This window comes from Onychostruthus taczanowskii, unplaced genomic scaffold, assembly GCF_017590055.1.
Source record: "Onychostruthus taczanowskii isolate IOZ18803 unplaced genomic scaffold, ASM1759005v1 scaffold1, whole genome shotgun sequence".
Lineage (NCBI taxonomy): Eukaryota > Metazoa > Chordata > Aves > Passeriformes > Passeridae > Onychostruthus > Onychostruthus taczanowskii.
This window is the reverse complement of record NW_024496525.1, coordinates 35,322,123-35,344,049: the sequence shown is the minus strand read 5'-3', so window position 1 is coordinate 35,344,049 and position 21,927 is coordinate 35,322,123.

The window sequence follows — 21,927 nt, the reverse complement described above, 5'->3', positions numbered from 1 at the left end:
ACTTTTAATGTTTTACTCCCTGTTTTGATGAACAGCTTCCATCCTTGTTAAAGGGAAAGATGAGTAAATGCATGGGTTTTATTCACTTTCAACTCACACTTCTACAGTCCACTTCTCTTTCTCCAAATACAATAATCAATGTTTGATCCCTTGGGCCAAAGCAGTGAGCAGAACCAGCTGCACGTTGATGGGTACAGAGACAGCCTGGGCAGAAGCTGTGCCAAGGGGATCCCTGCTGACCCATGTGCATGGCACTGGGGCAAACTTCTGGAATATTCACCAGAATAACTCTTTGTGGTGCATTTCAATTGCTGCTTCTTGTGTGGTCATAGAAGGCTCCTCACCCTGAGCTTTGGGTATGGGTGCAGGGGAATTCCCACTGCTGCTCACTGAGCAGGTGCTGACGAGCATCTTCAGCACTTAGAGAGGTGCAGGGAGCTTTGGTGAAGTCCCATGTGGTGGGTGAGAGGTGCAGATGGAAGATCTGTCTGGAAGTGGCTTTGCTTTGAGTCACTAGAAAGGATTTGAGGCTCAGCACTGCCACAGTGCCTTCCCCTGCCCAGCTCCAGCAGGGAGCTGTGGCCTTCACTGCCCTTTTGATACGGACATGTTTGAGTGCAGGGTCACTGCACACATTTATCTCAACAATAATGTGTGGAATTTATGCCCCCAAATTGCTGCATCTTCAGAATGTTGGTTCTTTTACCCCTCCTGGATGTGTGCTCTGCTGGGGAGCAGAGCAGCACAGTGAGGTCCTGCTTGCCAGGCACTAGTGGAATGGAAAGGTGGAGTGGAGAGCTGAGAGCCCTTTCCTTACATGATTCCTTAATTATTAATTAACCCTGTCACATGAGATTGGCCTGCTTTGGATTTGGTGGGCACAGACACCAGTGAGGGGCAGAAGGAGCCATGGCCATGACACTTTGGGGTTGCCAGCTGTCACCACAGCACTTCCCAAGGACTTGGGGTGGGAGTGAGCTAGAGCAGCCTCAGCTGTAGTGACACCATCCAAACAGCCAGGCCTTGTGCACAGGTGATCACCAGGTGGGATCAGGGAGAAAGGCCCATGTCTCAAGGGACACCATCCACAGCAAGGTGCTCAGTGTCACTGCTGGGCCCAGCCCAACAATTGTTGAAAAGGTACAGTTTTGGGTGTTTGCTGGCACAGTTTCCATTGCTGTTTACAAGTCGTACATTCTGGAATCATCTGAGCAACAGGAACATTCATCTGGTGCTTTTCCAAAGGGAGATTACTCTGATGATGGTGGAGAGACATAGTCTTGGCCTGGGTAGACAAAGATGTTTTCTTGCCATTCCTTAATCTGACAGTTCAGTTTGGTGAGTCACAAGCCAAGGAATGACATTTCCCTGGGGGATGCAAAGCCTCAGGCTGAAACTGCATGAAAACTATGGACAGATTTTTTTTTTTCCACCTACAAATACTGAAAGTTGATATTCCACCTTCTCCCAGTCCCTGAAGCTGTTCCTACAGGGCCTGTGCCTCGTGTTTGCCATGGCTTATCTAAACAAGGCTGTTCCCTTTGAGCAGAGGTGTTGCTGCACATTCTCCAGCACTGCAAAGGGGGAAACATTTGGCTTTAGCACTTCCCTGCCACCCTGTGCTCCTGCTGCAAGGGTGGAATACAAACACCAAGGTTTTAGGGGTCCCAGGGGAAGCCAAGCAAAATTCCTTGCTTTGAAATGAACGTTAATGCTGAGAAATGAAGTCATAATGCTGAGACTAAAGAAACTCCACGTACGTTCATGTTTTGATAGCTCAGCATTATCCATTAGGCTCCAGCATCTGGAATTCAAGGGACTGTGGAACAATCTTTGAATGGTGATTTTGAGTGTTTTGTGGATTTTGTATGCATTTTAGCCCCAGTTTTGACTTGCATGATTTGTCTCTCCTGGCTTCAAGGAGAGTTGGATCAGTCTTTTGAAGGTGTTTTCTTAAGTGACTTTTCCACTGTGAAAGAGCAGTGGAGCAGCCTTGGCTATATAAATCAATTTGAAAGTGACTTATAAAGAGCTTAATTTGCCTTCTATTAAAATCCCTTGTCGTCTCTCCACTCCCTCCAGCTTGCTGTTAAATGATCTTTTGGGAGAGTGAGGATTGAAGTCCTTTTCTATGCGGCAGAGGGAACGTGCTTGACTGAAAAAGCTGAAAAAAGCAGTGAATGTTACCTGGAAAAAAAACCAAAAAACCATGAGGTTTTGCTGGTAATTTGGTGAATTTAAAAGCTCTTTGTTGTCCTGTTCCAGCCCAGGGGCTTAGAGTGACGATGAAGGGCATGAGCAGGTGAGAGTCAGTCCCTTTTCCTGGTGGCATCCTGTAGCTCAGAAAGTGTTTAGGAGCCCAAATGCCAGGGGCTTTCAGCGATTGCTGGAATCTTCAGGATCCAGGCCCTAAAGAGGGGCTGCTTCTGGCCAGGCTGGGCTCTGACACAAGCAGGCTGGTTCTGGAGCAGCCACAGAACTGCTGGAGGTTGCTGCAGCTGCAGGGAGGCCAAGGCTGAAGATCACCAAGGCAGAGAAATTCCCCAGGAGGGGAGGAAGGTGGCTGAGAGGGGAGGAGGCAGCAAGGTGAGGAAGGATTTGTTGGGTTGTCTCTTGAAATTGTGATGTGGCAAAGCGTCCATTCAAAAGCCCGTGGCACCATCACTGCTGTGCAGGGCTCTGTGGCTGGGAGGGGACACCAGCCCCTCTCTCTGTCACCCTCTGTGAATTGGTGTCTGTGCTTCCCTGGGATCCTTGCCTGGTTTGCCCTCACCCCCCACGATGGTCCCATTGTGGTGACCCATCTTTGAGCCTTGTCCTCTTCCTTCAAGGAAACCAGAGGGGAGCCTGAGGCCACAGCCTGTCACCCAGCCCCTTCTGAGCTGGCCTAAACACACTTGCCTGTCCCCAGGGGTCTGAAAAAGCCACAGGAGGTGGCTCAGTGGGTGGGAGATGCTGTGAGCACCAGCATGGCCCCTCCCAGGCTGCATCCCTGAAATGGCTCCATCAGCATTAACACTGGGATTGTTCAACCACTGTCACTTCCCTGGGGACCAGACAAAGCTGGCCATCACGACCTCTGTGATGGGCACAGGGCATGGGCAGGGCAGCCACAGGGCTTTTGATGCATCCCAGCAGCTCCAGCTGGTTTGGTCTTCACTGAGCCAAAAAAACTTGAGTGAGCAGCACTGGGAGCTGCCTCCCACCAGCCTTGGTGTGGGGCTCAGGGGTGGCTCATGAGAGGGGATCTTGGAGCAAAGCAAACCTTGCTTCCAACTTCTTTTTCGTTGTGGTGACTCTTTGTTATTTATAAATATTTGCTTGTCACTGCCAACAGTGACAAGCAAAACCGAGCTTCAGCTGAGAATGTTGCAGCAAGTTTTTGAGCTTTCCCACCCAGGCTGGTCTGATTAAAAACTCATCTTTTCTGGTTTAATTGACACCACAGAGACACCCAGGTTGCTGGAAGGATTTCTAAAACAAGCCTGGAAAGCAGCAAGTGTCATTGTCAGGAGCTGCTGAGCAAGCAGGGTTTAACAGGGTGGCACAACTGTTTTTTATTCTATTCTCTGCAAAACAAGGTGCAATCACAAGGAGTGAAGAGAGCCATATGCTGAACCTGCATGTCTATTTTTACCCCCCTGCTCCATAATGTTCCAAGAATAATTTTTTTAGTGCACAGCAGGGTAGGAAAAAACTCGTGCTGATGGCATCTCTGCTATCCCCATTGTGCTGGGAGGACAGAGGCAGCTGCTTTGCTGACCTGTCACTTCCATGAACCCGCATTCCAGGTACAGAGGCCATTTGCTCATCAGGGCTTGTTTGACGAAATGGTCACCAGGGTTTATATTTAGATCCTGCCTGTCCTGCCAAGTTCTCTTAAATTCTTGTAAGTTGAATGAAGTTGGAGGAGGGTGGGAGAGGATCAGCTTGAAAAATAGAGCTGCTAATCTGCCGGTGCCTCTGGGAGAGCCTGCGGGATGCCCTGGGGCTTGGAGCATCCGCGGGCATCCCGCTGGGAGGGGGAAGCAGCTGGTGCCCCCACGCCAGCCTGGGGCTGGGGGCTGCTCCACAGAGCCTGTGGCCACTGCTGGGGTGCCAGGGGATTGAGTGATGGGGGAAGGATGGGAGGAATATTTATAGCTTGTCTCGGTGCTGGGCCTGGGGTGATCACCATCCCAAGGATGTGAAGGGCACAAGTGTTCAGGGCAGCTCCCCCAGGACAGCAGGATGCAGGGATCAGGAGCACAAATGTCCTGACGGTGAGGGCAAGGGCTCTGCAGTGCCATCTCTTGCTGGGGAGAGCCCCTATGGTTGTGTTCGAGGGTGCCAGGACAAAGGAAGAGACAAGAATCTTGACTCTATGTTTCAGAAGGCTGATTTATTATATTATGGTATATTAAAATCCTATATTAAAACTATACTAAAAAGAATAAAGAGCAAAAGTCTATCAGAGGGCTAGAAAAGGTAAGAAAAGAATGAATAACAAAAGCTTGTGACTCTCAGAGTCCGACACAGCTGGATCTTTGATTGGTCATTGAGTAGGAACAACTCACATGAACCAGTCAAAGGTGCACCTTGGTAAACAATGTCCAGACCACATTCCACAGCCAGCAGATATTTATTGTTTAAATTTCTTTTCTAAAGCTTCTCAGCTAGAAGAAGAGAAAACTCCTAGCAAAGGATTTTTCATAAAATATCATGGCTACAAGCCCCCAGCCCCTCCATCATTTAAAGCAGAGCAGGAGAAAACACCTGGGGCTGGGAGGACAGCTCATACCCAGGGATGCCCAGTGGGTGACCCCAGGCCACACCAAAGCCATCCCTTGGCTTGGACTGGGCTCACCAGGCACCCACAGAGCTCTCTGCTCCTGGTCTGACACACTCTGATCCTGCCCTCTTCTTTATCCAAGCTGCTCTTTGAGGATTGCACGGTTTCCCTTGGATTGTGCTTCTTTGGTGATGCTGGACAAACTCAGCAAAACAAAGGTTTTGAGGTAGGAAACATTGCCCTGGCCCCCAGCACCATCATGGGAAAAGCCCAGAGCAATCCAGCCCTGGAGCCAGGCCTTTGTCTGCCCTGGGCATCTGCTCCCTTCCCCTGGAGATTTCGGGAAGTGACCAGCAGTGACTCTATTTTAATGTTAGTTCTTGTGTCTGCCGTGTCTCAATAATATATCTTTTTCCTTCTGAAGATATTCAGAATAATTTTCACCTTTCCTTGGATAGAACAGATGACCTCCTTCAGAATTCAAGTGCCTGCTTGATACAGTTGTTTTTCAGTCAGTTTTCTTTTATGTCAGTTCCAAAATCTGACTCCTGAGTCCCAGGGTAAGCAGGAGAACTCTTCCACATCACCAATTTTCAGTGCTTCAGTAGGAATGAAAAGAATTAACCATGCCTGATCATGATATAGACACTGTCTGCTTTAAGGTTGTGCCAGCAGCCAGAATTGAATCTTTTAAAACAAAAAATCCTTTTACTTCTCATGATTGTAGAGTGGATGTGGGACATACAGGAGCACAGGCAAGGTGCACTCAATATATTGTGGTGAAAAACCAGTCAGTGCTGGCTCAGGGGGATGGATGCTTGGATTTGGTGAGGTCTTTCAGCTCCCGTTCCATATGAGATGTGACTGATGAGCCAGGGAGGGCAGGAGAGGCAGGTGCCCTCAGCCCAGTGTGCAGGGCAGGGAGTTCCAACAGGTCCTTGTGTAGGGAGGGGAGCCCTGCAGGGCAGAGATCTGCTGCCCTCCTGCTGCTGCAGGGAGATCTGTGTGTGTGTGTGTTCTCTGACACAGGAGCGATACCAAGGCTGCTTCCGTGGTGATGCCAGGAGATTTGGGAGGCTGGTTTTGGGTTTAGGGAAGATGAACACTGGATGAATTCCCCAGGGCTGGTTCTGCAGTACAGGTGCCCTCAGCAGCCACTGCCTGTGAGGTTCTGCTCCTCCAACTTGACTCTGTTTGCTGCACGGGGATTCTCTGACTCTCCAGACATGCCTTGTTTGCTTTGTTTTTTGGCCAGCTCTGCTGGCAACTCTTCTTTCCTCCTAAGGGAAGGGGTACAGGAGATGTTTGGCTGACAGAATTCCCTGTCTGTCCCTGTGTGCCAGGCACCTGTCTGCCCAGAGATCCCCCGGTGTACGCGCGTCCAGAGGCACGGCTTTGTTCTTTGGGGATGGCTGGCTTTGATTTCAGCTCCAATTCCTCCCTTCCTCCTCCTCCTCCTCCTCCTCCTCCTCAGGCTGCCAGGCCCAGCACCAGGGCTGGCTGGGTCTGGGAGCCCTGGTCAGATATTTCTGAGCTGTCAAAATCCACACCAAGCTGAGTCTTACTGCTCTTTGAAATGTATTGACATCCGTGTGCCCCAATGGGCCGTGTCAGTGTCCCCTGCCGTGCAGGTGTGGCACCTGCTGGGGAGGGCACACAGGTCCCTTGAGCTTGGCCATGGTCAGTCTCCATCCAGGAGAAGGTAGGTTGCCACACTGTGGACACACTTTGCTTTTCTCCAACCTGCTGGTAGCCCAGTCTTTTTATAAACTCTGATATTGTTAAAAGTGTAGGTAAAATGTTGTTTTTTTGTTTTTTTTTTTTTCTTAAAACCTCAACACTTGATCAGCTTCCTGTGGTGTTTTCAGAGTTATTTGTCTGTGCACTTCTCCTGAGCAATAACAGACCTCTGCAGATCTGCTTGGTGGTGGAGAGAGTCCTCTGCCATTCTTCTTGCAGCCCAAGATTCAGGGAAATGCCACCCAGAAAATGTTACCTTTCTGAAAGGTTTGGCTTCTTGCAAAGGCTTGCATCTAAACATTTCAAACCCAGAAGCAAAAATTTCTCAAATAGCCCAGGGGACTGAAATCTATGGGAAATGATGGAAGTTTATCTTGAACCAGTGCAACATCAGTCAGACATTGCTGCTCCTGCAATGCCAAGAGTAGCTGGTACTGTTGCTGGAACAGAAAGACCAGGGTGTCCTTGATATGTCTGCTTTGCTCAAAATTCCTTAGTTTTCTGCACTGGTGTCTGTGTCATAAATTATTTCAAGGGATTCCCAGTGAATTTCATAGAAATTGACACTTTATTAGTTAAAATACAGCCACATAATGAGCTCTCATAAGGTTGCCTCAGGTAAAACCACTGCTGCAGTTTGCCTGTCTGAGCCAATGACTCTGCAAGAAACACCTCAGTTTACATTTCACTTGCATTAAATTTTTTTCTATCAGCCAATGTTGTGAGGCCAAGAGCACAATTGCAGAAGTGTCTGCTCACAGTATGAGCGAGTCCTGCTGGAAATGGGATTTCAAGAATGACTTTGAGGCACGTTTCAGTCTTTGGTAAGTGTGACTAAAGTTGTTCTCTGACCATTGCATCCTGATGCGGCTCATGCAGAGCACAGCCCGTATCACAGAATGGTTTGTGTTGGAATGACATTAAAGCTCATCTCAATCCAACCCTCTGCCAAGGGCAGGGACACCTTCCACTATCCCAGGCTGCTCCAAGCCCCATCCAACCTGGCCTGGTACGCTGACAGGGATGGGTCAGCCACGGCTTCTCTGGGCAATCTGTGCCAGAGTCTCACCACTCTCAGTCAAGAATTTCTTCCCAACACCTATTTTAAGTCTCAGCTCTTTTGTTTCAAAGCCATTCCCCCTTGTCCTATCAGTATCTGCCTATGAAGAAGTTGCTCTCTCAAATCATCTCATCTTGGCCAGTTCTACTCTTTGGTCTGGCATGGGAGGTTGGGCACTGAGACCCTTGGAAACCCCCACACCTACATCCATGTGTACATCCAGAATGGAGTAGGGCTGTGCCTTTATGTTCTCATGGATAACACAGGAATGAGAGTTGATATCCCTCTCACAGGGTCCTTTGCTGGAAGGAGGATGTGCTCTTGGGCTGTAGCAACCTTTGGAGTGCTGGGAAGAGATCCCTTCTTCATGGTCCTCCTGCATGGAGCATGGGGAATATTCAGCACTGAGGAGCACTGCAGATGCTACTGAATGCTGCCAGTGCTCTGGTGGGGTGGCTCTGCTGCTGCTTCAATTCATTTGTTTTGGCTTAAAATTGCACATCCCTACCTCTGTATCTCCTGGTTCAAACATCACTCTCTGAACTGTCCACCCAGCAAAAATCTCGTTTGTTCTTCGGCGCTCTTGCCTTGTCCAGCTGTGAGCAGCAGCACATCCCACGGATCCTGCTGGGGCAAAAAGGCTGAGGTTTGCTTTTTATTCCAGGTCAGTCATGTTTGCTGCGGAACTTTGACAAGGGAATAGCTCCCCTGGAACCGCTGAATCTGCTAATACACGAGGCCTTTGTACATAGGTGGTGTGGTGAGGTTGGTGCCCTGTGACTGGCTTGTTCAGTGAAATAAAAATATATTGGGTTCTTAAGAGGTTGACCAATGGGTTTGGGAAACAGATGATTGATTCCCACAGCTGAGAAACAGGGATTGTAATATGTTTTGCCAGAGGAGACCAGTTTGACGGATGAGTTCATTTAAGGATTATGCTATAGATAGAGCTGTTGACAGAATGAATTTGTTTTTATTTTTCATCAGTAGGTATAACACAAAGCAGAACTAATTGAAAGTAGTTTCCTTGTGGCATCTGGTTGTGTTTCTTGCTTTAAGTCTTTCACACACTGTAAAATTACACCAAGGGCTTTTCTTCGCTCCCATTCGCTTTCCAATTTTCCATCACTGTTGCGCGTGGGCTCCCAGTGTGTCAGACACGTTGGGAAGTTGCAGACTGCCCAAGAAATGGAGCTGGGCCACCATTCATTATTGCATGAACCTTCTGGTGCACATCACAAATCCACACCAGGGTGTTCTCACCTTAGGGCTGATGGCAGAGCTGAAACATGACCGCCCTGGCAGATATTTCTGATGGTGTTTTAAACAGTGACCTGTGCTAAATATGATTCCTATGCAGGGTGATCTCGTTCTGAGTAAGGCCCAAACCTGGAAGGTGATTATGTTTACCCAAGGAGGTGTTTTGAGGTTGAAAGAAGGTGTTGACTTGAGTTCTGGAAACAGCTTTTCCAATCAGCCAGAGAGAACAAATCCCAGAGTTTCTTCAGGGATTTGGCTCTCTGCGTTCATTGCTCTCTTGTTGGACTGTTATCGCCTGCTGGCTCTGCCTGGCTGATGGGAGCAGGGCTCAGCTCCCCCAGTGCTTCCTTTGCCTGTTTGTGGTTATGTCTGTGCTGAGATCATTCAGGCTGTCAGGGTAAAAAACTGGGCTCTGTGGTTCAAACTCGTCTTACAGATTTGATCTGTGGGTTTTGGCTTGGTGGTTTTTTTTCTCTCTTTCTTTTCCAGTTGTGGTCGAATCAGAGTTTTCCAGAACTGACTCACGCAGGGCCAAAGAACAGGAATGCAGCCAGCACAGCGGCGCCTGCCAAACCAAGAGACTCACCAAGGCAAGGGAGAAAACACCCCCAGGCTTCTGCCACCGAGGCCAGCACCTGAGGAGAGGAGCCCATGTGATTTCAGGATTACATTGCAGGCTAAATCCTAGCCTCCACTTGGCCTCAGACCTGAACTTTAAGCCCCAGCCAAAACATAATCTGAATCTGAGCACTGGCTATTGGTCTGTCTCATCTCCTGCTCCTCATATGTGCAGTCATTCAACAGAAGCTGAAATGTGTTTTTCCTGCCAAGAGCCGTTGGTTTCCAAACAACTACATCAGTGTGGTGAGTGATGGAGTTTCCATCAACTGCTGTAGGCCAAATGCAGTCATCTGAATTCAGGTCTTGGCAGGTACAGAAACTTGGAGTTGTCAATGATTTTTATATGAAATGGTAATTAATTACAGTTTCTCATCCTGTCTTTTGGTTCTGTGAAAGCTCTTGGAACTGCAGATGAATGGGAGCTTTTTTATCTCTTAGCTAGTGAGATTTTCTGTTCTTTAATTGACCTTTGAAATAATTTAGTCTGGGCTTGGATCTGGGTTAAATATAGATGGTTATTTTCACTCTGAGTATGTAATACATGAAAGAACCTAGGTATCCTTTGAATGTGTTTTGACAAGTGCCCTGTCTGTGTGCAGGTATGTATTTATAAACATTTGTGCTGCATGCACTGAAATGACACTTCCAAAAGCAAGTACTTTCTTTCCTGTAGCAAAACATTTGTCCAAAATGCAGTGTTAGGCTTCCAAAAAATGGGCAGTTCAAAGAGAGTAGGACACTTGGAGAGCAAGCAAGGAGGGGATGTGGATTGAGCTCTCAGTAGTTAAGAAGTGAACACGGAGCTGTTATCCACTTTATCCATTGAGCCAGGACTAGATGGTGCCTAAAGCACTTGCCTGGCAGCAAAGTTAAAAGCAGCAAAAAGCTCCTGGTTTCCACCATTTCTGGTGTTTTAGGAGCCACCAGGAAGCCACCTATACAGCATGTCAATACTTGTACAGTGCATATTGTGTAAATACAATTGTTTGGAAGCAATTCTATTATTTGGAAACAGTTCCTCTCTTGCAGGGCTGTGCTCCCTGGAGAGAAAAAAATACCCAGCTGTTGAATCTAACCCAAAAGAAAGAAAAACTGTTCATGGAAACTGAGTCCTACACAGCAGAGGAATCCTCTGGTTCTGAAAGAGCCAATGGATTTGAGTGGTGGCAGTGCCAGGTCAGAGGAGATTCCTACCACAGGAGCTGGCCCTTGAGAGCAGCCCCACTCATCTCCTTGAGCAGGGAAAGCACTTGAGACTGAGCAGGATCGGGCTGAATGGAATTGGACTTCAGGATTTTGAGGGTCTCTTCCAACCTCATGATTCTGTGTGGATTGCACATACCCAGATTCTTCCTTCCTGCCTTCACCTGCTAGTCATCACTTCTCATCTCATGTTTGATAGAGGAACAAGGTCCCATCTTTGCTTGTTTGAGGATAATGCCCAGAGCCACAGCCTCCCTGAGGAGCTGGCTCTGGTTCATCATTACCCTGCTGTTTCTGTAGCCATTTACACCCAGATTCCTTCTCATTTGCAACGTGCACATGTCTCAAGTGTAAATGAGCATCTGGAGTAGACTGGCATCATGTCTGCTCTGCTTCCTACTGCCTGCTCTTCTCCAGATTGAAAGATTTGGCAGGCATTGCCCCTTTTCCCTTGCCATCAAGGCGGGGCAGTACAAAAAGATCAACCCAAGTCCAGAAAGTGTGACTGCAGCAGTGGGAGTGAAGATGGAAAGATGGGATCACATACATTCTTTGGGAGAGAAAAGATAAAAATGACCCATTCTCAGAGGGCAAAGCAAGCTCTGGCCCTCTGTCCTGAAATCTGTGATCTGAGTCATCAAATTCCCTCCTGCTGTAACTGCTGCCACTTTTCTGGAGGTGGAAAGCCCTGCTAGCTCAGACCTACCAGTGCCACTTGGCAGCTGTGGTAATTTACAGCAGAAAAGACTCATCTGCAACCTGTCAAGGCACGATCCCCAACTTATCTGAAATACTTCTGCTCCTCCATATGATTTACTGCTCAAGCACAAGGTGGTAATTTTATCTCTCTTCTCTTCCCCCTTGGCCCACGACAACCTGGATCCCATGCACAGACTGGATCCCCCTTCCAGGGTGTTGTGGAATGAGGGAGATAAAAGCTGCTCCATTTTTCACGAGCCCTCCTGAGCTGTTCTGCAGGGAGGTGACCACGTAGCCGATGGCTGTGTCCATTTTGCTGGCACCTCCAGCATTTTACGCCGTGTCTGAGTCTCAGCGGGCTCCCCACGCCTGCTAATGGCTTTGCAGCCCAGCCAATCAATTGGTTATTTATGGCAGGCACGTCTCAAAACTGTCGGGTCAAGTTTTCCTACCCTGATGTATTTTGTTCAGAGGAGCACATAAATCCTCTCCTGCCATTTGCAGCTTAAACCTCCTGAGTGTGAAGCCAGCGGGTTAAAGTTTCCAGCAATAGTAGCAAACTGTATTTTAAAGGGTTGTTCTCCTGACTCTTAGGGGCTTGGGTGCTTTGTCTGAGTCATGAATCAGTTCACACTGCAAGATTTATAGGCATTAAACTCTCTCTTTGGTGTCCTTTAGCTCTGGAGTTTGAAGTCATAAGCAAGGAAATTGAGACTTCTCCACTGTTCCAGTGCTTTTCCATTTAAGGTGCTCTTCTGAAGGGTCACGGTGACATCTTCATTAGGTGCTCTAAAGGAGATACAGAATTCCTGCACTTTCAGGCTGGTGCTGCTGCACCAAAATTCATAACCTCATGAATGGAAGGATGAAGGACTTGTTAAAGTGAACTCTGGATTTCGTTATCAAGCCTCTAAAGACCGTAACGCTCCCATTACTTGGAGCTGTGTAAATCTTGGTGCCAGAGCAATACCAGCCAAACACAACCACAAGATTTCCCAGTCTTCAAGATCTTCCAATCACAAAGACTTCCCAATTTTGAAGGTTTAAATACCAACCACTGAAGCACAACTATCTATAGCAGCAACTACTATGCATGAAGGGCATCTCAGAAAGCATGGGGTACTTCCTGGGCACACTCTTTACAAGTGGATGGGACAGGATCACAGTCAACTTTATGTTCAGCCTACACTGGTATCTTTTCAATACATCTGCATGTTTAGAAATGGAAAAAATGGCTACTGTAAAATGAAGTGAGGGAAATTATAATAAACCCAGCTTCTGAAGCCATGAACACTGTGCTGCATTTCAGGGATTTGGAAAATAATTTGCTTACAAAAAGAAACTAACTTAATGACACAAAGTGGAGGTTTTGTCTGGTCTCATGACAGAAAATAATTTTCCCTGTCAGGGTGTAAGCAGCCTTGGAACTGGTAGCATAATGCAAGCACACCTCCAGATTTCAACATTTCTACTGTTTGGAAAATATTATCTGACAAATCAAAGCTCCTCATGTGGCCTTGCCCACAACACTTGCCCAAATCTAAATTTTAGATTTAAAATTAAATCTAATTCAACAAATTTGAACTGATCCACAAAATTTCATATGATAAAATGAGGGGTTCCTCTCTCTGTCTGTGGCTGGGATCCTGTGCAAGACTGGGACTCCCTTTCCCCAGAGCTCTCAGAAGAACGTTGCTGCTCAACACTGATGAGTGTTGTAAAAGGACAAACATGAACATGAATCCAACCTTGAAAGGAGGAGGAGGAGGAGCCTGACTTTTCTGAGATAGCTAAAATATACTGAATTTGTGTGAACTACTGCTTTCCATGGACCTGAAGGAACATTTCCTAAATGTTCCTTTAGGTCCATGTCTGGGAATGATGAAGGCCTATGTCCTTCTTGACATCAGGAATGACTTCTGCTGACAAGAACAACAATTTCCACCCAACATGACTCAATATTTGCAAGGCTTTGAGGCATTTCTCTGTTTACAAATGGAGACCACTTAAGCTCAGCAAATTTTTAATGCATGGGCATTTGTGAGCACAAACAGAAACTAATAAGAAGATATAAACACCAAAGTGTTAACCCTTGAGTGACCTCTGAAACAGCTGCATGGGGAATGTGGGGCTTAAAAGACCCTCCTTTGTGGCACTTCAGTGGGTGACTTGAGGAGCATTTTCAAAGATGAACGGGCCCTTGTTAGAGGGTGGCAGTGCACAATGCAGGCACACATTTGAAAGCCCTTGGTGAAAGCCAAGGCAGGCACCTGGAGAGGCTGTGGAAGACGAGGTGCCCTGGCTGAGCTGTGGTGTTATCAGCCCCACGGCTGCGCGGGGAGCGGCGCTGTGTGTGGTGGAAGTTTTTAAAACGATTTTCATCAACATGATTAAATACTTATTACATGAGTCAGCCATACGGGCTGCATTAAGGCAGTGAACTCAGAGGAGTCTCCTCATCTGTTTATGAAATCCATCTGGAATCACGGATGGCTCAGGAGAAGGAGGATGAATGCAGCTCAGTGTGACAGGAGCCCATTCCCCTCCCAGGAGCCTGCCTGCACCAGCACACACTGCACTCCTCGCCCCACACTCAGGGAAAAGGGCTTTTATTTTTCTTTCTGCACGATCCCGGGCAAAGACCCAAGGCCTGCCATGGCTTTGACAGTGAGACTTTAAATATACCCTGTCGGGATGTGACACAGGCACCTTTTTCTGGTGGCAGGATATAACACAGCTTTAAAGGAAAAAAAAAAAAAAAAAAAGAAGTAGATGCAAGCCTTTGCACTGGAGGGAAGTATACCTTGAAAGGAAGGGCTTAATGAACTTTAACCAGCCTTCCAAGATCTTTATTAGTTGCCCCTTTATCAAATTAAATTCACACTGTGCTAGGCAGGTTAAGTACTGCGAGTTGATGTCATGTGCTAAGTGCCAAAGTAGGCTTTAATTGGCTGTTTAAATGAGAAAAGGGGTCCTGCTGTGCAGCACATGCACATACACACTAAACAAGGTACCAGATTTTTCTTAAACCAGCTGGGAAGGTTTTGCTCCATGTCAGCTTGAGCCTTTTCTCTACCAGGACAAATAAGTGAAGGAAAAGTTGCACAAAGGTCCCTAAGCTCTGTCCCCTGGGTTATAGGTGACACAAGGTGTCCATGGCTGATGTGTTTCAAGGTCAGCTGGATGAGATGCTCCTTCCAGAAATGTTGTCCCATGGAATTACTCAGAATTGGTTCTTTCTGAGCAGCACTCCTGAGGAATGCCTGCTGATTAACCTGGCCGGGTTTTAATAAAGGTTTTTCGTATTGGTCACAGCTCGATTTCATCAATCACCAATTTGTCACAGATGTCATCAAGAGTAGCCAGAACAGTCAAGGCCAGATGGAGATGAGCAGGTCACCTGTCCTGCAGAAGGATTTTCATCTTAAAAACACTTTACAGCAGCAGCAGTGGTGACTGCAGAGTTAAGGTTACAGAGCATGGGGGGTCCTTTACCTTCCCAGTGGGAATCTCTGGCCTCCCAGGAGGAGCAGTTAGTCACACATGGAGAAATCCTGCTGGCACTGCTTGCGTGGGACCGTCCAAGGCAGCCACTTGCATGACTAACAGCTCTGCCCCTTTGTGAGAGGGATGAAAAATGAGGTGGTGGTGGCGTTTCGTACTCCTGCAGCCCAGACAGAACAAGGGTGAAAGTGCTGCTGGAACTTGCTAAATTTGAACAGTTGTTTTCTGTTAACACATGGCCTTAAAAATGTGATTTGAGAAGCTTGTTAGAGAGTTAGTGTTAACATCTAGTCCCAGTGCAATTGGGCCCAGCTGGGCGACAAGCCTCGGGAGCATCCTGCCTTCCCCATCCAGCTGCATCCTTCTGTCCCTCTCATCAGCCTTTTCTTGATCTGCCATGGCTCCAGTTCTGCCTGGGAACACCCTCCCTGCTCATCCTGACCCGCGGGGTGAGCAGCTGAACCCTCAGCTTGATCTCTACAAGATCTGGGACGGGGGAGCAATGCCGCTTGAGCACTGGTGGCTGCTGTTTTCTGCTCTCCTGGGCAGTGCTGCTGGTGGTGCCTGTGGGGCTTTGCAGCAGCAGCATGGGCCAGAAATCTCTTTCTCTTCCTCCTTTGTTAAGCATGCAAAAAGCAATTTTCCACTGATAGAAAGCCTTGCAGTATGTCCTGCTCCCTTCCTCTCTTCTCTCCTTCCCCTGCCTTCCCCTCCAGCTCTTCTGGTTTCCTCCCAGCCCCTCTCATGTCCCCATCCTTGAGTGTACCTTCTCCCTCTCTATTTCCTACTGCTTCCCCCATTAAGCTGGACACTTTGTGCAACTCCTGTCTCCTCTCTGCAGCTTGCAGCTGATTTGATCTGCCCCCCAGGGATGGTTTTCCTAGGGCAGCAGCCAGCACAGAGGTGCAGAGGCTTCCGGCACTTGCACTAACCTGCATTCCAACATTAAAGATAATGGATACAATGGAAAATCAATGGAGAATATGTAACTTTATCCCATTCATAGCTTCATATTGCATTACACCATGGCCTTCAGATACATAAAAGTGATATATGGCTGAACTTGGCAGCAGAAAAGAACACAGGAAACAAATATCTTTGGTAAGAATCACAGTCTAGGTATAACTTATACAGCAAATAGGCCTGAATGTCTTCTGGTATTCATGAATTTTTGCTTTGTAATTATTTTCCAGTAATATGCCAGAGTGTAAAAAATAAATCAAGGCGTTGTGCACATTACAGATTTCCCCTGAGCGAGATAAGAGAGAGAAAGAAAATGACTGCTTGACTTTCCAACCTCAGCTATATGCCAAATCTGTCAGAAATACTGCTTTTTCTACATTATATCAGTGGAGGAAATTATAGCTGCTGTTATCTGCCCTTTGGTCAGGAGCACATTCTGCACCTTGGCTAATGTGCCTTTGTGGTGCAGCCACCTGCACTTTTTCGGGGAGTTCATCTAATTAATGGGTAGATGAGTCAAGCTGCATTTCCTATGGGCTGTCTACAAACATAGGAAGTTATTAATACTGATTAGCTGAAAAAGTCCAGGTCTTCTCCACGACATTTCCTGGCTAATATTAGACACACCTTCTGTGCTTGAAGGTGTGATGGCTGATAAGAACCAGTAGTGCGGCCACCAAAGTTTTATGACTGTGGGTGCAGTGTGGGACAGTCCCAAGAGGGTTTTTTCTTACACCCTTGCATACATTCAAGCAGACAGTCTGGAAAGAGAATAGGAAAATAAAAGGAGAGGGTACAGCCCTGAATAAAGTGATGTGCAAGGCTCTTAGGAAATGATGAGGGTGTGGCAACGATGCTGCCTTGCCTTGGTGCTTGGCAGCAGAAGAAAGTTATTGGGAAATTTTCCTTTCACTAGAAAGAAATATGTCCCCAAAGGAGAGCAGAAAGTTCCTAGGAGATGTTGTTGTAAGACTTGAGCTCCTTGTTTTGGAAGAAGATGAAAAGAAACTTGACTGTTTAATGAGAATTAAGCAGCTGTAGCCAAGCTCTAGCAACAGGCACAATGGAGACCTGCTGGGGCAGAGATCCCAGCATGACCCCTGGGATACCCAGGGTTTGGAGACAGACAGAAGGCCACGTGGCACAGAAGAAAGAGATGCTGCAAGGTCTATTTTCAGGTCTTCCATCAATCTGCAGATCCTTGCTGGGCTGTTTGCTGAGCCCTCTTTCACCCTGGGCTGGCTCCTCTGTGCAACCCACCAGGGCCAGGGGCTGGTGGGGGAGTCCCAGCTTCACCCTGGGCTTGTGGGGCTCCCCAGGACCCCCACACCGACCTGAGCCATGCTCCCTGTCATCATTCTGCGTGAAGAGAGGGAAAAGGGGATGTCCTATGGTCCAGAGAGTGCAGGGACAGGAGTTTGGGGGTGATGGGAAGCTTTGTGCCTGTCCCTGCCTGAGCAGTGGTTGTGCCTCAGGGACACCTGGCCCAGCTCTGAGAGGCACCAAAGGGGTGGAATAATGAGGTAACACAGCTGGCCCTGCTGCTGGCAATGGGGACTTCACTGGTGTCACGTGGGGATGTTCAGATGATAAACCAGAAGGCAGAAAATGGGACAGATGGGTAGAGTTATGGAGATTTAGCCTAGTCGTGCAAGGGGAATACGGAATACAGCCAGGAAATTTTTGGGATGTAAATGATTGTACCTTAGAAAATAGGTAAAAAAATAATGTCCCAGCAACCAGGACTGGGAGCCAGAAGAACAGAGATTAAATGCTTTAAACATTCACAAAACAAATCTTGTATCACAGATGTCTTGATGTTTTATCTCTTGATTTATTTCACGTTTGCAGCCACAGAAAAATGGTACGTGATGGTTTTTCCTTTTCAGTTCCCACTGCTGAGCTTACAGAGCTTGCCAAGTGTGGAGAACTTCACAGAAATCAAGAAGAAAAAGCTTCCTGGCTGGCTGGATTTTCCATTGCTTTCTCAGCTGTACCACAGTGGCTCCTCTGATTTATTCTGCAACCAGAAGGGACAACTGGGCACAGCATGGGCACATGGGATGGGGAATAGTGCCTGGCACATGGCACCACAGCTGCTCTGGAATCTAAGAAAAATTGATTTTAGGTGGAAGGACTGTGTTCTCCCTGCTCCCTGGGTAAAGGAGGAATGTGTTTGGCATTGCATGGGCATAATGGTGAAAGGGGGAGAAGCATGCTGCAAAAACCTTTCCTCCCAAGGTCCCTTGGGTTTATATTCTTAGTCAGAGTAATCATACAACAGGAAATTATGCTTCCTTTCTCTCTCACTTTCCTGGGTTTGATTTCAGCATCTCCTGTGTGGCACAGTTAGTCCAAGTAAAGTTATTTTACAGTATAAAGTCGGTGTCTCTCCAAGTAATTAAACTAATGTTTATAACATTATCCCCTGTAAAAGGGAGAAGTGTTATCCCCCCTTTTACAGGTGTAGAAATCAAGACAATTTGGCCATGGTGTTGAAAAGAAATTATGCTGAGCTTGTGGCATTGAGTTCATGTAACTCATCCCACTCCCTGACTGTGGATCAGAGTTCAGAGAGTCATCCTCTATAAATATCTGCCAGCAAGTGTATGTGAAACATAAAAAGCCTACCCTTCCCTCAAACTTTCAGTCTAAATGTATCCTTCTCATACCTGGCTTTACTACATTTGGTCTAAAAGCCCATAAATAGAGTTACACACAGAAACTTTGGGGAGAAGATTGCCAGAAATAGGGCTTCTGCTGTTGCAGGCTGCTGCCAAGTCCTAACCTGTGCTTTTCATGTCTCAATTGCAGATGAGATGGAAAATCTGAGCTGCTTTGCCCAGAAGCTTGTCCTGTATTCAGATTATCTTTTTCACTCCCCCTCAAACAGTATGTACAAATACTTCACTACTTTGAAATACAGAAAAGCAAAATTCAGGAGTTGGGCTTTGATGATCCTTGTGGATCCCTTCCAGCTCAGGGTATCCTGTGGCTCTATGACGATACTCCCATGTCTGATAGATGGAGCTGGGATGGATCTGATTTATAAAATAAAATGACATGTACAAAAGTAGGCAAAAAAAAAGAGGGAAAAAATCAGCGAGAAGCAACTTTCAGGGAATCATTAAAAACCAGAAAACAGAATTTATTCCTTATTGAATAGCTTTTTGCCCAGGAACATTCTAGTCCTAAAGCAAATCCAGAAACTGTTGTGAGTTTGTGACATATGCCTTGTATCTTGAGAGTTTACAGCAGATTGCAACAGACTGAGATGACATTTGGGCAGCTGAAGCCACATCCACAAAGTTCTGTTTTACAGGGAAAAATACCCTGCCTGGTGGGAATGTTGTGCTGTTGGGTGGCAGAATGCATTATTATTATTAGAGATGGCAAGGATCTATGTGGCCTTTGTGCTTGAAATAAGAAATTTGCAGTTTGCAGCTTACGGGCTGGGCACTCCTTTGTTTGCTCGCTTTTGTATCGCCTGGGTTTCTGCCTGTGCATATTTCTGCTAATGCAAAAATAGAGCCTCTTTTATTGCAACACTTCACAGAATTTTTCCAGCTCAAATGAGCCAGTTTCCAAATCAAAAGGATAAACCCTGATGAAAAGTTGGCTTCTAAATGTGAGATTGTTCATTGTCCACATTCCATTGGCTTTTAAAGGAATAAAAAAGCATTTCTATAATGAAGAGAACTCATATTTTAAGGGGGTTGTAACCATTCTCTAGCAAATGGTAAAAATTGTGTCAAATTGAGGAGGGTGGGGTTTTTTCATCACTTTCCCACCACTTCTGGTTGCCTTATTCTTGCAGAATGCAAAGACGCCCAGTGAAGTAGGATGGAAATGCTCAGGAATGAAAAATACCTTTGATTTCCAAACTTCTGCTCATCTTTGAGGAGCTGCCAGGTCTTGTGTTAGTGGTGACTTTGTGAATGTGAGAGGCATCGTGCTGAACTGAAGGCAGACCCCTTGCTCACACACTGGTGGCTCTCGTGGGCACAGCCAGGTCCCACCTGCCAGCCCTGCCTGCCCAGGGTGACAGAAAATACCTCTGCAGGTTTGAACCCTGATTCCTCCCTGTTTGAGACAGGGCAAATCAGATTTTGTACAATGGAGCCAGCAAAACTCTTTAAGGGGGTGTTAATTCTAAAGTACCCATCTGGTTTTGCACTGATTTTATATATATATTTTTTGATGATTTGTAATAGGTCATCTGTGGCAGGTACAGGGAGAGTCCCAACACCCTGCAGTGCTTCTACAGGGCCATTGGTTCCCAAAATGAAAAGAGCAAAGTCAACAAGGTGAGCAGTGCTTGGATTGTGCCTCAAAGAAGGAAAACACATGCAAGATTTTCACGCAAGGTTCTCCACGGAAAAGAATTTCTCCAACACAGAAAATCCTTAACTCTGCACGAGGAGAGGCTTAGTCCAGCCTCTTTACCTTTACAAGACCTGCTTGACCTTATTGTGGCCCTTCAGTACCTGAAAGGGTCCTGTAAGAGAGCTGGAGAGGGACCTGGGACAAGGGCATGGAGTGGCAGGGCAAGAGGGAATGGCTTCAAACTGACAGACAGCAGGACTGGATTGGATACTGGGGAGAAATTCCTCACTGTGAGGGCAGTCAAGCCCTGGGAAAAGCTGCCCAGAGAAACTGTGGAGCCTTTTCAGCCTTTTCCTGGCAGTGTTCAAGGCCAGGCTGGAAGGGATTTGGAGCAGCCTGGTCTAGTGGAAGGTGTCCCTGCCTTCCACCTTGGCTCAAAGATTTCTGGCAGCTGGGATGGAGGATGAGAGGCTGCCCGGTGCTCTCACTTCCCCACCCATCTCTTCCAACAGCCCTCCTGCTGTCAGGACTGACCAGCAGAAGGTGAGTGAAGTTATTATTTAGTTATTTAGTTTAAAAATAGATTGATATAACCTGCAAAAGGCTAAAAATATAATCTAAAAAAAGAGACTGATGTCTTATATTCCTCCAGTTACATAGTGCTGGATGATGAAGAAGATGATGATGCAGCAAATTAATTCCTGATTCTGCAAGTGCTTTTGAGGAGCTGAAAAATTGCTTGGCTAAGGTGACAGAGGGGTCACAGAGGACAGTGAAGTCAGCCTTCTTAATCTAGGAGCTGAAAAATTTGGCTAAACCAAGACATTTGTAGCACTATTTTGTACCCATCAGTAACTCAGAGAAGTTTGAATAAGGGAGATAATTTGGTTTTTTTCCTCAAATAATGCAAAATTGCACTGGGATGGGAAGGCTTCTCAAAGGTCTTGCAGTCTAAAAGGCTGACTGGGAAGGATGGACACACATGGGTTTGTAAGTGTGGACCTGAGCAGCCCAGCTTTGATGCTGCTGCAAGATTTACTGCCAGACTGAGGAGAAAAGAAGAAGAAGAAGAAAAAAAAGCTGAAATATCTAGGGTTTGTACAAGTCCTTGATAAATAGTTGGGCACCAGCCACTAACCTAAGCTGTTCTTGGGAGAGTCAAAATTTAAAGTGAAGGAAAAGGAAATGTCCTACTTGAAAGGATAGAGAAGCTGAGGAAATTGACTTGAAACATTGTTCAAGCTCCATAAAACAAGAAAAACTGAACTGGCATACAAAGGATGAGAAGGATTTCTCTTACAGCCTTTCACTTTGCAATTTAAGAAAGAAAAATTAATTCTGGCTGCAGAAAAAGTCTTTAACCATACAAAATAATCTGGAATAGAATTTCAGAAGTTCCCAAGACAAACTTCTCCCTCAACACGTGCTAGAGGAGGTGGCACAAAGCTGAAGAGTCAGATTAGGGAGAAAATTGCATCATAGTCGAGACCTGCACAGAGGTTCAGGGAATCTGGGCTTTTGTGGAGCAAGTGTGGATTCCCACTCATCCACTGAGCATTTCTGATAAACAGCAGGATATTATAGAACAAGGAATGACTGTGAAACAGGGCTTTCAGAGATGTGAGCGTGGAGGGGGAAAGAGCTGTGGAAAAAGCAAGTGAAGTTCTCTAAATTGTCCTTGGACTAGTGCCAGCACAGGGCAGTGCCTCTAAATGGGGAAAGCAGCAGTGTAGGACAATTTCTGAAAAGGAACCAGGATCTGTTTTTCAGCTCTCAGAGA